The 17327-nt window shown below is 33.1% G+C and overlaps 1 pseudogene across 1 annotated transcript; it reads left to right on the forward strand.

The window, feature by feature from the left end:
- Nucleotides 1–10580: 10580 nt before the first annotated feature.
- LOC309804346 (protein BTG4-like) lies at nucleotides 10581–11118 on the forward strand (annotated as a pseudogene). The gene has a single exon. The product of its transcript is annotated as a protein BTG4-like (transcript).
- Nucleotides 11119–17327: the final 6209 nt, after the last annotated feature.

Here is a 17327-nt window from a genome sequence, read left to right on the forward strand (position 1 = left end):
TAGCTTAAGAAAGATAATTTGCCCCCTCCCTATTTTACTTTGCTGTTTCCACAATCTGTGGGAATTAGAGTCTAAACTAATTGAATAAGCTAATATAAATAACAATGAATCAAACCCAGTATCAACCCCAGGATAGACAGGAAGGGCACACAAAGAGATGATGCAAGGTATCAATTCCCTTTCCTCGGAAAACCAGTTTTAAAAGGATAGAGTCCAGTTGATGCAAATGAACAGCAAATATATCACCCTTGCAGTTGTTTCCTCCTTCTCTAGACATTGACAATTACCTTTTCTGCAACAATGTATTATTGTTGTTTTATTATTTGAAGTACTTCTTAAACTTCCCACTTTTTCTCCTTTTCTGTAAATTGTAATAGTGTATCATCTCTGTATTACTTTAATGATCTATTGAATCAACATTTGCCCATATCAATCAATCTATTCAATGATACTTGAGTACTTTAAGTAAAATCATATCTCCATGATATCCTCTTCAGAAATCTACAATGGTCATTTTCTAGCCTATTGAATCTTGACTTCTGTGTAGGAACCTCAAATTAAAAAAAATTTCCTTTAACTTATTTGGACCCATTTTCCAATGATTGTATTTTTATTCACAGCAAAAGGTATAATTGTTTTTTAAAGATTTTTTTAACAAATTATTTTTATTATTATTATTATTTTTGCGGTACGCGGGCCTCTCACCGCTGTGGTCTCTCCCGTTGTGGAGCACAGGCTCTGGACACGCAGGCTCAGTGACCATTGCTCACGGGCCCAGCCGCTTTGTGGCATGTGGGATCTTCCCAGACCGGGGCACGAACCCGTGTGCCCTGCATCGGCAGGCAGACTCTCAACCACTGCGCCACCAGGGAAGCCCAATTATTTTTATTTTTTAATGTATCTCAGGAACATTAAACTGAAAGCTTTATTGCTGCCCTGAATATATACGTAGACATCAGATGCTTAAGGATAATGGTTTAGGCCTTTTTGAAATTACTATGAGAACAGGTATAAACTAAGCATAAAATGTTAAGATAACAGTTAATAAAATCAAATTTTGTCATAAGTATTGGTATTAATTACAATTTGGAAAATGTCCCTACTTGTCCTGACACTGTATCTGTGACCTGTTATTGCTAACACTTTAAAGAATGGATTCACTGGATTAAATGTGATAGATTTTTTTAAACTGAGGGCCATGGCAAGCATTAATCAGATTTGATGTATGGAAGTATGGGGAGTAGTAATATTGTTTAAAATTTGTGATGATCGTCTGTCAATTTATTGCCACTGCAAAAAGATCACTAAAGTGATATGAGAGATAGGAAATGTTAGAATCTTACAGATGATATACTCATTAATAAAATGTGATCTATTGAATATTGCAGGGTCATGATATGAGAGAAAAATATTGGTAGATCTATCAAGGAAGACAACAAGGTTTTAGTCATGAGCAATTAAATAGGGCCTTGTAAACTATTCGGCAGTGCAGAAGTGACAGTAAGAGATTGAGGAACGCCTAGATGTTGAAATTGACTAGCTCATAGGATATCCAAGAGCAGAAGGTCAACAAGCAAGGAGACAACTAGGTTTGCCAAACATTACTAACGTGAGATACAAATTTGAAAAAAAAATCATCATTTAATGTCAAGTCATAAGTTAAAAAGAAGGGTGCAATTCATAATTATGTGCATGGGAAAATTTCCAGGATTTTGTATAATGTGATTAAAAGAGGTTAAAGAATAGTTCAGTATGATTCTGTTGACATAAAGCCAGAGTCCAAACCTAAATTACCTGTATTTATATTATGCTACATATTAAAGAAGAAAAAGTATGGAATTGTTAGCTATCATTTACACTGGGGTAATTTTTAAATGGAATAACTTTTTAAATTTAAAAATATGGAAAGGGTAAAGAGATCATTCACTTTTAATTCAATATGCTTCTTTATTTTCTTGAAAAATAAAAGGATATAATTTACTTCAGCAAAAATTATTTATTTGAAAGAGGAAGACATAAAAAATTTTAATTAAGTATAATACAAGTTTGAGAAATAGGTAAATATATTATGAAGGCAAAGGAGAAAAATATGGATTACAACTGTTTTATTTCAAAGAACTTTTAGAGTAGTCATTAAAGTAGGCTTAAAGACAGCACTTCTGGATTCTGTATTACTTCCCCTTCACTTCCTCTTTCCCTTTCCATTTCCATCTTTTATCACTTCAAAGGATCTCCAAAGCCCTGCTCTGAGTGAAGACGGTAAACAAAGAGGAACATTCAGACCGCACAATGTTAGAATGACTGCTCATTCTCGAATATGCCAATGTTACTTCTTCCATCTTTTCATTCTATCTTTTAGAGAATATAGAATTCAGTTATAAATTGCATTCTATCTGTTAGAGAATTCATTCTATCTTTCAGTGAGTATAGAATTTAGTTACAAATCACATCTGTTTTTTCCCGAAAATAACACTGATTTTAATGCTGAGTTTTCTGAACGTAGGTCTTAGTTGGCATCATAATCTTAACCAATTTATAGTCTAAGGTTGGTTTGTCAATCTATTTTACATGCAACAAGCTAAAAGCGTATTAACATAGACTGATGTTTGGCTACTTAATTCTCAAACTATCGTCTTTATCACAGGAGCAAAATAGAGTTAACAGATAGAAAGGATAGTATACAATTATGAACACAAGGAGAGCAAATTTTGTATTTATTCTCTTTTCTGACACTTTTTGAGTCAATTATAACTTCATAAGAAGTTTCCAGGAACTGTATTCTCTGTCTTAAAATCAGTACTCCAAAGAAATTCTTTCTTTTTAAAAAATTCCTCCCATTAAACGAGCAATTTTATATGATTGGTATCAACTTGGTTTTTTTCCACATCTACAAAGCAACTGCTGTCAACCTTTCAACGTTTACTGAAAATAACCCTTCATCAGAGCACCCAGACTCATACACAATACTATTTCACCATTAAGTCTGAAGACTTGATTCATGTGACTGTGCAACTTTGAAATTTCCTATTTTCCAAACTTTTAGTGATTTAGAAGAAAGTGAATAAAGTAGAAAAACAACTAAAAAGTCACTCAAATTGAACTTTTCTTTCTTTTTCTTTTAAGAGATGATGAGAATTCCACTACATTAAGAGAAGGCTTTCTCCTTAGCTTTGTTAAGATAGCAGAGAACCCATGAAATAAAAGAATATTACAGGATTGCCAGAAAAAAAATATTGCTAGGATGATTTTTAAATGATCATAAGAAAATGAAACTGTGTAAGTATGTAGATTTGCTTTCCCATAGCTATGTCTAGACTATTCCTCTTTGGGATATATAAAAATGTCCTTAAAGATGGGCTCATCTTTATGATTAATACTTTGAAACTTCCCAACAAAGCTTGAAATCAAGGTTGGTACAAACTCTTATTAAAATATGGCAGTAGGTTTGCAAACATGTTAAATTGTGTAGAAAATAATTGAAAAATCACATTCAAAAATAATATTTGGAATAGGAGAGAAAAATATATATATAGTAAACAAGTCTTAAAATGTGTTTAATGTTAAAGGATCTTTAAATGTAAAAGTCCACACGAGAAAAAAACAATCTTGATCCAAGTCTTTAATTGTTATTCACTAGACTCTCAATAAAAAATCAAAGATAGTCTAAATCTATTTTTTAATTGAGAATTAATATAATGTATTTATTCTAGGGATTTTTAAATTAAAAGGATCTACTTAATAATAAAGTACTATGAGAACCACTGAGTTAAAATTCAACTTATTTGAATTTGGTAAGTTAAAAATCGTATATTTCTTTGTTTCTCAAAACTTTAATTTTTAGTTTGGAAATTTAACTGTGTAGAATTATTAAGTAATGCCACAGTTATATTCCCTGCTTTGTGAGGTAAAATGCCTGTGATAGCTTCATAGGCAGCCAGTGTTTTGTCTCTGATCCCTCTACTCTCTCTATTCTAAGTTTAAAGAGAATGGTTTCTCTTAGTGATCTCTTTGCTTCTTTATTGTGTTCTATTTCTACTGCTCTAATGCAGTTTACTGGCATTATAGTATTCAAAGAGTTATACGGATTTTAAAAGTACTTTTTTCAGATATTAAACAGTGAACAGTATATAAACATTAGTAAGTTAAATGCAAATTATGTTGTTAGAGCCTAGAGTTCCTTAAGTCAGCCTGCCTCCTCCCTGAGAAGTGATGTTTCTTTACCAAGTTTTATATCTTGTCTGTCTCTCTTGCTCTTGATGATGCTAAGCATTTATCTGATTCCCTTGGAAGAATCCATTATGTTGACAGTTAAGCACAATATCAAGTAAACATTTACCACACTAAGTATCTGGGTCACTCTAGCTCTTATGCATTTTTCTCATACAAATGTTTAAATCTCCTCAGGACTACACAGACACTTTCCCCTGTCCTTACTCCACTAAATTTCTAGGCTAAAATTTGTTTAACTATCTTCTTTCTCCCATAGCGTCTGAGATAAAGGCTTTCGTTTGTTTAATAGCTGTCTCACAGTATTTCTTAGGTTCATCACATACAAATTTGTGCACAGTCACTGGAGGTGTAAAGGATAACTCTTCGGCAAGACAGAATACGGAAAATATAATTTCAATTTTGTTGCAAGATGTGATTTCATCACATGCTATTACATTAAGAAAAATATTAAATATTATATATTTTTTATTTTTTTTAAACAATATAGATGAAATTATTTGAAAAGCAGAAATAGAGACACAGAGAGAACGAATGTAGGGATATCGGGGGGTGGGGGGGAAGGGGGGTGGGATGAATTGGGAGAATGGGGTTGACATATATACACTACTATGTATAAAATAGATAACTAATGAGAACCTTCTGTATAGCACAGGGGACTCTACTCAATGCTCCATGGTGACCTAAATGGGAAGGAAATCCAGAAAAGAGGGGATATATATACACATATAGCTGATTCACTTTGCTGTACAGCAGATTCTAATACAAAATTGTAAAACAACTATACTCCAATAAAACTTAATTGTAAAAAATATATGTATTTCAGATTGGTGAACTGATTCACACCCTTTTTCTTTTTCAAAAATGGTTTGCCCAAAAGACACTTATTTTGTTAATCCATATATTTTACTATCAAAAATTTATCATATGCATATAAGCCACACACCCAGAGCTTTATCCTCCAACAAATTTGCACAGGAAAATAAAAACACCTGTTGCTAATTAACTAGGTAAAGAGGATTAAACAGTGCTAAGAAATAACCTTGGCTTTAATCAGTAGTAAATTTATTTAAAATGTTAAGAAAATGGAAGAAAAATGATAAAATCATTTTTGCTAAAAGGGTTATTCAGAAAAATGTTTTGATTCTTTAAATTCTATGGGCAATATGCTTACTGGTGGTCATTTAATTACTGGGTAGGATAAGCTGAGAAAATGACCCCCAGCAGGAGTACAGAGTTTTCATTATGCATATAGAATAGAAACCTTAGCGTAGGCTTTTTTTTTTTTTTTTTTTTTTTTTTCGTTACGCAGGCCTCTCACTGCTGTGGCCTCTCCCGTTGCAGAGCCCAGGCTCCAGACGCGAAGGCTCAGCGGCCATGGCTCACAGGCCCAGCCACTCCACGGCATGTGGGATCCTCCCGGACCAGGGCACGAACCCGCGTCCCCTGCATCGGCAGGCAGACCCTCAACCACTGTGCCACCAAGGAAGCCCAGCTTAGGCTTTTAAGATATATTCCTGCATGAAAAGAAAAGATCTGGTAAGCTGTGCAAGTATGACTTAGATTGCTCTGGTACACAGTCAAATGCTAAGCAAGTATATTATTGCATACAGAGGAAACTTGTGTTGTCCAGAGAAGAAGGCAAGCAGTTGTAGATCCTGCCATATGAAAGGAAGTTTCCTGAGTATTTTATGAGTGACAAAAATAACATCGGGTAATCATCCACATGTATTTTTGAGTCCAAAAGATTCATTGGTAAACACTCTTAATTTCTACAGAAATCATACATTGCCACAAGGCATGTCACACTGACATAACACTTCTGCAGAAGCCAGAAGCATAGACTGAGGTAACTTACAGAAACAGCAAGAATTATAGTATAACCTTAGTCCATATGGACTTATGAGATAGTTTTAAGTTTCATTAAGCTTTTATTGGCAGTATGTCAACTGTCCCAGTCTATTTTCAGGAGCTTGTCTGTCCAGTTTCTCATGAATTTTATCAGGGCAAAAGTGCAGATAGTGTTCAAAATGACCAAAGGCTATTATTTTGTAGAAGATTGTAAATACCAAAAGTGACAACTTTCTACCATGTCTATTGAACTAAACTTTATTTTCTTCTTCTAATGGAATGCAATGCATTCTACCTCATTTACACATATTTATGTATTTATTCAAATATTTCTAATTTTTCTTATGAGGCTTTCTCCCCAACCATCTTCACAATTATTTACTTTCTCATGCTCACCCCACAATCCATAATAATAATTTTGATCATGAATTTGATCAATACCAAAGTCCATAGAATTGATAATATCTTGTAATCTAAGCATCACAGAAATATTTCTGTACCATCAAAAAGAAATAGTGGCTTTGTTCTAGTGGCTAAGGAAACATTTAGAATTTATTTTTAATGTAGGTCCAAAACTGAGTTTGATTTTTGAAAAATTATTGAATCTTAATTGTTGTTTTTTCACATTTAAAATCAAAACAATTTTTGTTGTGCTCAAATGACTTTAACTGGTGATGAACTTGAAAAAGCAAAGAAGAATTTTCTGATAAGAAGATGATAGATAACTTGTTTTTAGAGAAAAACTTTTCATGGCCATGTGAAATAATAGTTTCTTCATTTTCTGACATTAATATTGCTTTATGTAATTTTTTAACAATAAAAATGCTGCTTTGATTTTGACATTTTGAGATAGTTTAACAAAATTTACTAAGGTTTATTACTTTGTCCTTTGTCAAGATGTAGTACATACAACTTTAACAAAATTTTTCAGTTTGAAAACCATGCAGAAGTAAAAAGCCATTTCTAGAATAGGAAAAAATTTCACTTTGTATGATGAATATAATACTATGATTTGGGGCTCAACTTGGATTCTATGGTAGGAAACATAATTACATTAGCAATATTAGTTACTGCCTAAACAGTAAAACAAAAGGAAACACTACAATATTATAACATTCTACAAGCATTATATAAAATTCTGGTACTCATTTGTGACATTTTAGTAGACATCCTAATATTCTGTTATTGCTTTAATAGCTCACAGTCTGTGTCCTATTACTGACTTCCATGAACAGTGTGAGACAACTGGGTTTTTGCAACACAGTTGTAGAACAAAGTGGTTTATCATATAAATTGCTGTCCATAGGAGTAGGTCATTCTAATGAGATTTACTTCATTTACTTTTAAGAAATAAAAAGTATCCCTAGATTTCACAGAGCATAATTAAAATACTAATTGAAATACTGTGCTATATGTGTTCTGCATGTCAACTCATTTTTCAGAGTTCTGCCAGTATTTTAAAGATATCTTGCAAGCATATAATAATAGCAAGCAATGCCTTTGTGATCTTTTTATCCAATGTTGTAGGCCAGATGTTTGGAATTTACCCTCTTTCTATTATAAAAGTAATTAAAAGTAAGTGAATGTAGAGTTCGTTTATTATGAAAATTGATAAAGGCATTAGCAAAAAATTGACAGAGATATTAGAATCCATAATGAAGCTTTCCTATGTGGTTTTATAGGTAGAATCAACTGTACCTAAATATTAACTCTTTCTTTCTGGCACCCTTCACTGTTTTAATCTTAAAATACACACATTAGTTTCTGATTGTGTGAATTAATTCAAATTGACATGAACCAAAGATTAGCTTAGTGAAATAATCAAATTTTTATAATTTTTGTTTTTAAACTTTAGTTTTTTGTCAGAAGAAAATGAAGAAAATAAATCTAAGATATAATGTTTGTAAAGAAATTGAACCCAGTCCAAATTGGTAAACTATTTTAAAGTATATACAATTAATATATACTGCTAGCCCTTTTTATAGTTGTAGTCAGTAATGTAACTTTAGATTCCACTTATCATAATAAGTTGCAATTTTATACTATAAATCAAAGAAGAATATTTTGCCTGTTACACCAAGAAAATAACAGATTTATCTGGCTAGTAAAAGAATCTCCTGAATTTGCTATCAACCAAATATGTGATATTTTATTATAAATGTTATAAAATTAAAGGGAACAGAAAATTATTAGTCCAATAAATAAGGATATGGTTTATCCTTATTTAAAGTTTTTACCTCAATCAGGACATGACATTATATATTACAAAATGTATATTTGCTTTTCAGGTTTGTGTTGAGGATTAAACAAAAAACTGCACAGAATATAAGTACTTATGTGGATAAAACATGCCCTTACTCCTATTTCTACATTTTATTTTTCTTTGTTTACTTGTTTTATTTTGTTTTCATAGCAAGCTATGAAAATGGTCATACATTTGTATTCTCTAAACTGATGTTAGCACACATCTTTTTCCCGCTAAAAGTTTCCCCACAAAATATGTTTTTCATTAGACCATTTGTGGATTAGTAGTTTTCAGAAGAATTAGATGAATTTTAATGTGCATATATTTTTCTTTGTAATTTATAAATGAACCTTTCACATTCATCAACCTTCCATATTCACCTAACATAAACCATATTACCAGTTTTCAGTATTTCAATCTTCTGATAGTATTAAAATATAGAAGATACAAGCAATAAATCTTAATGTTTTATTTTCAAAATATGTTCCACTTTTGCATTTGAATTTATTCTCAGTCTACTTAAAAGCAAATGACGAGAGGATAGCTGTTATTTTCATCTCCTCCTCAAACCATCCTTGCAGCCGATTGAAAACCAGGATGAAGGAAATTAGCTGAATTTGATATAGATCAGCTGAAGCTGATATAGTTCAGCTGAAGCTGAATTTTCCTTTATCTAATCTTAAGGGGATCGATAGCAGAAAATTCTTTTCCCTTAAACTTACGGACTTAAAACAACTTTGAAAAGCCAATAAATGACTAGGCAAAATGGGTTTTATTCAATAACCATGAAAGAAAATGCACCAAAATGACTCTCTATAGTCAATATTTGAATAAATAATATATTCAAGACATTTTTATTAAAATATTTTGTTAAACTTCTCATTTTAAGATCAGATGAAAGATATGCCTCTTGAAGGATTTTTACTTCGATGAACAATCTTATACTTCCACATTTACATAACATTCAAAATAAAATACATTTAAATACATGGGGAACTCATTTTTATTAAAGAAGCAACAAGAATCAAAATATTTCTTTAAAATGTGATCAATCTAATTTAAAATAAGATAAATGGAAATTCAATCTATCTATGCAGTGAGTAGAATAATGCCCCTTGCCTCACAGATATCCATATTTTAACCTTCAGAATCTGAATATATTGTTTCATGACAAAGGGGAATTAAGGTTGCAGATAGAATTAAGCTTACTACTCAGCTGACTTTAATATAGGCAGATTACCCAGGATTATCCAGGTGGATCTAATTTAATTGCAAGAGTACTTAAAGGTAGAAAAGAGAGGCAGGAGAGTGAGTCAGAGGAAGATGTGAGTGTTGAAGGAAGGCACGCAGAGATGTAACTCTTGTTACTCAAGATGGAGGAAGGGGGCCGTGCATTAAGGACTGTGGGCATCATCTCAAAGCTGGAAAGGACAAAGAAACAGATTATGCCCTAGAGATTCCAGAAGGGAATGTAACTCTTCTGACACCCTGATCTTCTTTTAGCCCAGTGAGACCCAGGCTGGATTGCTGAACTACAGAACTGTAAGTTGTTTTTCATTGTTTTTAAGCCACTCAGTTTTTGGAAATTTGTTAAAACATCAATAGAAAACTAATGCAATACATCATACTTTTCGTATCAGAGCAAAAGGGCAAAATACACACACAATATATGGGTTTACAAGGTGTGTGTGTGTGTGTGTGTGTGTGTGTGAAGTTCACTTTAGTTGAGTCAATTTTACAATACTATCCAAAATTTCAAATATGCCTTTTGTCTTTATAATCCCATTTCTGGAAGCTTATTCTAAAGTTGTATTTACATGTATGGAAAATATGTGCACAAAAATGTTGATTTAAGATAATTTTTTAACTTAAAAATTTGAAATAATGAAATACAAATCAAATAATTGCTTCCTATGCCTCTGTTTGTGTGGTGTTGCTTTCATAGACTGTAATAGCTATAGCTTCAAAGAAAGACATCTTGGCAGATGGAGACAACTGAGGGTTAATTACTTTCAAGAATAAATTTTTGCAAATTTGAATATTGTACCATGTGCATAAACAACTTATTAGAAATGGGTTGGTGAATTTAAAACCGAATGATATCATCTCATAAATTTCAGGGCTAATGGATGGTGATTTTTTAAAAATGTTATAGAGGTTTGGGTGAGAGTTGGAAAATCTAGTCTTCTAATTCTGGCCCACTTTTTGTTAGGGTTAAAGAGTTTTTGCTGACATCCTCACAGATTTTTCTTGAATCATGATAGATGAAATTGCAACAGTTTTCTTTGTCGTAAGGTTAAGCGAAAAAACATAAAATGAGTAAACAGCAAATAGAAGACTGTAGAACAGCAGATAACAATCTTGTTTGAAACATAAGTCACTGGTAATTGGGCCCTTCAATAGGTAAGGTTTCAGGTGTATTAAGGTAAACAATTAGACTAAAGATGCCCTTCTATAAAGGGCTTGTGCTGAGAATGAAGTGATTCTTCTCACCTGGGACTTGCAAAGGAGATGACCATATGTGTAGCTCACTTTGAAGTGTGCTGTAGGTATGATGAGAAAAACCATCCATTTGTAATTGCTACTTTTAAAGGCAGGTGAGAGGAATGGGAACTCTCCCGAAAATCAGTTACACTTTTAAGAGAGCCGTGTTGGACTACTCCTATGGCATTTCCTCCAGTGAAGAAAGTTGTAACAAATAACCTCAGATAATTCCTAAAGTCAGCAATCCAAAGAGTGTTTATCAGGTTGAAAACTTGAAAGAGTTCTTTCAGTCTTGGTTCCAAATCCCCTAGGAAAAGAATATGGTGATGGCCATATGGGCCTCCTAGGAAATGTTTATCATGTGTTGCATAAGAACCCTATGGGTCATAGGTCTGCTGCTATCCATAGAGTGGAGAGGTACCACTGGGTCAAGACAAAATACAGTGGCTGGGCACTTGGTGGGATAGAGCTCAGATGAGCAGCTGTATTTTCTCTAAAATGAAAATGAGTCTAAGTTTGAGAAGCTCAAGAAACAGAAAAAATAACCACAACATGGAGTAGGGTGCATGAAGGTAAATCCTCTCATACAGATCATAACTGTCTTAACTTAATTTTAGTTCTTACTTAATTTTATATGAATTTTTGCATAACACTAATCAATGTACCCAATAAGGTAATAGAATAAAGATATTGAATTAGATGAATTATGAAAAGTAACAGTTTAAAGAAATATACTATTTTAATTTTAAATACAGTATAAAGTGCTTATATAGTATGAAGTCCTTAGAATCAGTTAGAAATGTTTGGACAATGCATAAACATCCTATATATTTCAAATTAACAACGATTGAAATTCATTAATGTAAATATATCTAGTAAGTCAAAGTGCTTTTATAGCTCTTAAAATTTTTGCCATGGTTACAAAAGATATGATTGCATATTGCTCTGAAAAAAATAGAATAGCACAACAAACAAAATCAATGTAAAATTATATATATATATATATATGATCTTGTATGTAAGCTTGATTCTGGAAAAACTTTTTCCTGAAAACTAAAGAGGACATTTTTTAAAGCCATAAACTTTTCACATAAAGAGAGTTAGGTGAGCTGAACTCCTTCCTCATCTATGCAGCCTCAGTGCTTTCAAAAAAGCAATTTTATGTGTGTCACAAGGTCAACTGTGGACTCTAAAGTAGTAAATCCACATATTTCCAGCATAGTTTCATGGCAGAATTACATGCTTTCATAGGAGAAAAGGCAATGAAAAGGAGAAATAGCATCTACTCAGCTTTAGGCCTGATTAAGGGAAATTAGTTCCATCAACATATGTAAATGCCAATTACTTACCTAACAGAATCTTAGAGCAGTAAGGAAGCATAAATGTTAGCTGGTACAAACTTGTCTCGGTAGTCTGGGCTTGGATACTATTCTCCTAAGTGGTTTACTCAAAATCAACCAACTACAGACAAAACTGAAACTTGAATACATGTTTTGTTATTTCTTAATGGACTCAGCATCTCTAATATTTGCCTGCTCGGTACCAACTTGTCTGAGGAACTGTTCCTGTTCTACACGTGTTTCTGATTTTCTACCAATCACAGAACCTCAGATGCAAACAATGGTCTTAGGACCTAAGTTTTCACTTGGGACATTTTTCTTTAGGGAAATTTTCTCAGTAGTGATTTATTGGGACAGTAGTCTATTTGAACTTAATCATGTTATGCAGTGTCTTGAAGAAACTTCTTATGAGTCACAGCTATTGAAAACTGAGTCAACATCTTTGCCTTTTTTTCTTGGTTTTGGGGTGAAAGCTGAGTATAATCATTAAGGTTGAAATCAGGTGTAGAGTTTTCATAAATGCCTTTTGTCAGGTTGAGGAAACTGTCTTTATTCCTGTTTTGCCTAGTGCTCTTTATCATTATTAGATGTTGACTTTTGCTAAAAACCTTTTTCTGCACATTTTGAGATAAACATATGGTTTTTAAGAACTTTTTGTGTGTTCACGGAGGATATTTGTCTATAGTTTGTCAGGTTTTGGTATCAGGATAATTCTGGTCTTATAGAAGTATTAGGAAATGTTTGCTTTATTTGATTTCCTGAAAAAGTTTGTTTGAATTTACTTCTCTAAATGTTTTGTAGAATGCATGGTGATTCTTCACTGCATGGTTCACTTTCCAATTTCTTTAAGTGTCAGCCGCCTAGATTTTTTTTTTTTTTGCGGTAAGCGGGCCTCTCACTGCTGCGGCCTCTCCCGTTGCGGAGCACAGGCTTCTGACGCGCAGGCGCAGCGGCCATGGCTCATGGGCCCAGCCGCTCCGCGGCCGTGGGATCCTCCCGGACAGGGGCACGAGCCCGCACCCCCTGCATCGGCAGGCAGACCCCCAACCACTGCGCCACCAGGGAAGCCCCCCCCCCAGCTTTTTAAATTGTCCTCAGTGGAAAAAGTAGTCTGAGTTACCTGCTCATCTGTTACAAAAGCATAAAAGAACTTGGTAGTGGCTCTTCTTTCTTGGTTGGAGATGCTGATGAAAGAAGTCAAATTGAAATTGACTCATCTCAGTACCTATAAAGGGAAGCAGAAATGCACAATATCCTCTTAGCTTTACCCCTAAAATGTGTCTAATTACCTGGATAAGTCAAGTGAAGGAGAAATATTCAAAATATTAAAGCGCTGATTAATGATTACTAAAAATGAATAATATCACAGACATTTTACTCTCAGTCATTGTAAAGACATGTAAGGAGATTATATAAATCCTGTCCTCTGTTTGCCCTTGGTTTTTCTAATGTAACCCTGAATTTATCTCATGCTTTTTTCTTCATGCTTGCAACACTTCTGTTCTATATACTGTTGCTACACAACAAATTATGGTGCTGTAAAACATTTTATTACACTCATGGATTTTTTAAGGTCATCTGTTGCATATAGCACGTAGGAATGTCTTCTCTTAGATATACAACGTTTGGAGCTTCAACTGGTAATAATCAATAGGCAACTTATTTTGCTCATCTCAAGATACTGAAAACCTGCCCTTGTGAAACTTGGGCTTCCATGTGTCCCAGAGCATTTGGGGAAAATATGTATTGAAGAGGCATAGGCAGTTCAAGGCCATGAAGAGTCATGGCCTTTGTGATCAGACAATGATTTTCAAAAGGCTAATCCAGTGATGCACTTAATTAAAACCTTCAGTTCAAATGACACTTTAATTTTAGGTTTTCAAGTTTTATATTATTGATCCATTGCCTTCCCCTTTAGAGGAGAGAAATGCATTACCCTATAAACTCCATTACATAGTGTTGTGAACAAGGAGTATCACTGATGGACTACTGGTTTTTGTCATCTCACCATTGCTAGGAAGGTGTTGAACCAACTATTCCAACAGTAATCTGAATATATTTAATGTGGTCTTGAAGACTGAATGCTAAAACTCTTTAGCTAAAAAGTCTTAAAGAAACTCAACTGCTTATGCAGGGAGTATTTTGTGATTACAGAGCCTTTGATAATCTACCAGGAGTTTATATTACTTAATGCATTTTGATAAAGCATAACTCTATTAAGGTTTGTTAGTGTGATTTTCTTTTTAGTAAGTATATGTCTTAGTCAATCCAAAATTTTCTCCAAGCAAATACCATTATAGTCATATTCAGTGACAAATATCCGTGTTTGTCTTTTCTGCATTTTGAAACAGAATAATTTCATGATAAATATCTTCAGTTAATGGATACTTCATTACTTCTACACATTGCAAAAGCAAGTCTTGATAGGTTTCTATACTTTGACAGGCAAATTTCATTCCTTAGCATAGCTCAAGTTACTATTAAAATATAAATCTATAATATATATCTAGATACTTTTCAGAGAATATAACTTCAAATTTTCTATGTTATGCTTCTCAAAATGTCAAGATACAGAAGTCTACATAACCCTTCCTTAGAGATGTTGAAGAAACCATATAATTTCCATTTGGAGATGATTCACAGTGCAGCTACTGAGAAGTCATATCCTTTATTGACTCTTTTGACTATGACTAATAGAGTAAGAAGAAATTTGATGAAAGGGACCTATAAATTTGATTACCTAAAATAGAAGAGTATTTCAGTTTGCATCTTTAAACATTCATAGGAGTTGTTCACAATTTCAGTCATTTTTCAGTTTTTTGCATTATATTTATCTTATAAACCCCTCTATATTAAATTTAGTTGGCTATAATTTGAGAGACAGTAAAATAGAGTAAAATCCTTTAAGTTAATACATTAAAAGTCATACCTTGATACATAGTATATGCTTCGAGAAGCAATACTTGGACTACCCAAGCCTTTGCTCAAGATTTCCAAAATTATAGTAACAAGTACTTAAAGAGTAGTATTTGGACATGCCTTCCCTATTATGCAATTAATCTCCTCTTTGACAAGAGACCTCCCAGGGATCATTCATAGATTTAACCATTAAGCCCAAAGAGGCCTACTGAGGACCATCATTTTTTAGTTGGTCATCCGGCCTCGTAACAACAGCTCTGTCATGTGGCCAGAATGAAATATGATTTAAGGTATGGGTTAGATAGGAGGGAGAAAGGAGTATGAATGTCTTACAATGAAGTTTAGTCTAATGAACTTTAGTAAAAATGGGGGCTTTACATATGTTTCCTTGCTCAGTGGAGATGTCAGCTTTTGGCTGTGAGCTCACAACCTATTTCCAAAATTATTATTGTGATGTTGTTATTCTTTGTGAATATTGATAGTCCTGAAGGTCCTAGAGTCAGGGAGTAGGGGATATGAGTAAAGGCGAGACTCAGGTATTCATGGCTCCCTAAAAATATTAATTATGTAAAACTTTTTTATGTTTTATTTTTAGATTATTTATATTTTTATATGAGTATCTAGATTAGTGTCTTTTTCTCCACTTTGTAAGAGGTGTAGTGAAGTGAAAACTGAATAGATTCTCTCAACTTCTAATTTTTCAGGCCAGATGAACTAGAGTTTATATCTAACTAGTACTATTATCCAGGAGAAAAAAAGGATCCAGAAACATAAAGTATGAAAGGAGACATAAAAGATGTGGAGTTATACATCCCCCAAATCCAAAATTCCCTAACATGTTGAATAGAAAAGCTTATGGATAATACACCCAAACTGTTGTCAGTTGTTACCTCTTATGAGGAAACTTAAGTTAAGGGTTGGTGATTAAGGGTTTATGGCAGTGTTTAGTTTTGTTTTTCATCTTTTGCTGTTAGAATACCTTTACAGTGAAAATATGTGTATTCCTCCTGAGTTTAAAAAATGTGAAATATGAAATATAAATGTCTAGGAAAATAACAGCAATCATAACTATGAAAAGGATAGTGATCAGGACATTTTGCATTCTTTAATTTTATACCCTTTTGTGTTTAATTTCTTTTTACAGCTAGAATGTGTTCATTCAAGTTTGCAGCACTTAATTTTTAATTATTTTCCACTTGACATTGACAACTCAAGTTTCTTTCCTTCCCTCTCCAAGTGTTAACATAGTTTAGAATACACAATATAAAAAGTTTGCTTATAGATATTACATAGGCCTCAAATTTTCCACATTTTTTGCTAAGATGTTTCTAGCATTTAAGCTATAAGTTTAGCAGAAATAAACATAGCAGCTTAATATGTATTTATACATTGTGAGATGACAAGTCAATAGTGCAACTTTCCACTTTTCTCAGGCACAATTAGGAATTCTCACATCTAAAAACATATCTGAGGAACTATTATAAATGGAAGAAAAGTCCATCTTTCTTAATAATTAACAATTTAACAAGAATGGTATTTTGTATTTACCCTGTGAAAATACATTCTGAATGCAAATAGAATCGTAATTTTTGTTAGACATTTTACTTGCTGCTTCTGTTTGAAAATAACTCAGCACAAATGAGCTCATCAAGAGACCATTCTTCTTATTCAGATTTCAGCTAAACTGCCAACGCTTTAGAGAATTCTTCAAGAAACTAGATAAAACATCTCTCTCTTCTCCCTCCCCAACCAAGACACTGTTTATCACATTATCCCCTAAATCCTTAAAAACTCTAACCACTGTTCCATTATCTCCTTAAAATAATACTTAAGCACCATAATAGAAAACAAAAATAAATAAACAACCTCTTTGTTTATTCCTGCATCTCCATTATCTATAACGATATCTAATATCAAGTAGCTACCCTATAAATATTTTTGAATGAATACATTTTAATTATTGAATAAATATCAGCAAAAGAGTAGCAAATCTAATATTATTCTACTGGTGTACCCTGCCTTCACCTTGTCTAGATTATATTTGATCAGAAAGAGAAGGGTAGGATTTCTTCCAATGCCAGTGGAGATGATCCATGTTACGACTATCGCTGCGAATTTTTTCAGCCATATGGTTGGCAAATTCTGGCTTCCATAATCTTGCAAGTGCTTCTGGTCTATGTCTTTCTAAAATTATGCTCATCCGGCTCCCTGCCTGGTCTATAGCAGTTGTTCAGGATGGAAATTTCTGCATCCAGTTACCC

Source organism: Mesoplodon mirus (genome assembly GCF_964341445.2).
Source record: "Mesoplodon mirus genome assembly, chromosome: 5".
In the NCBI taxonomy this organism is placed as follows: Eukaryota; Metazoa; Chordata; class Mammalia; order Artiodactyla; family Ziphiidae; genus Mesoplodon; species Mesoplodon mirus.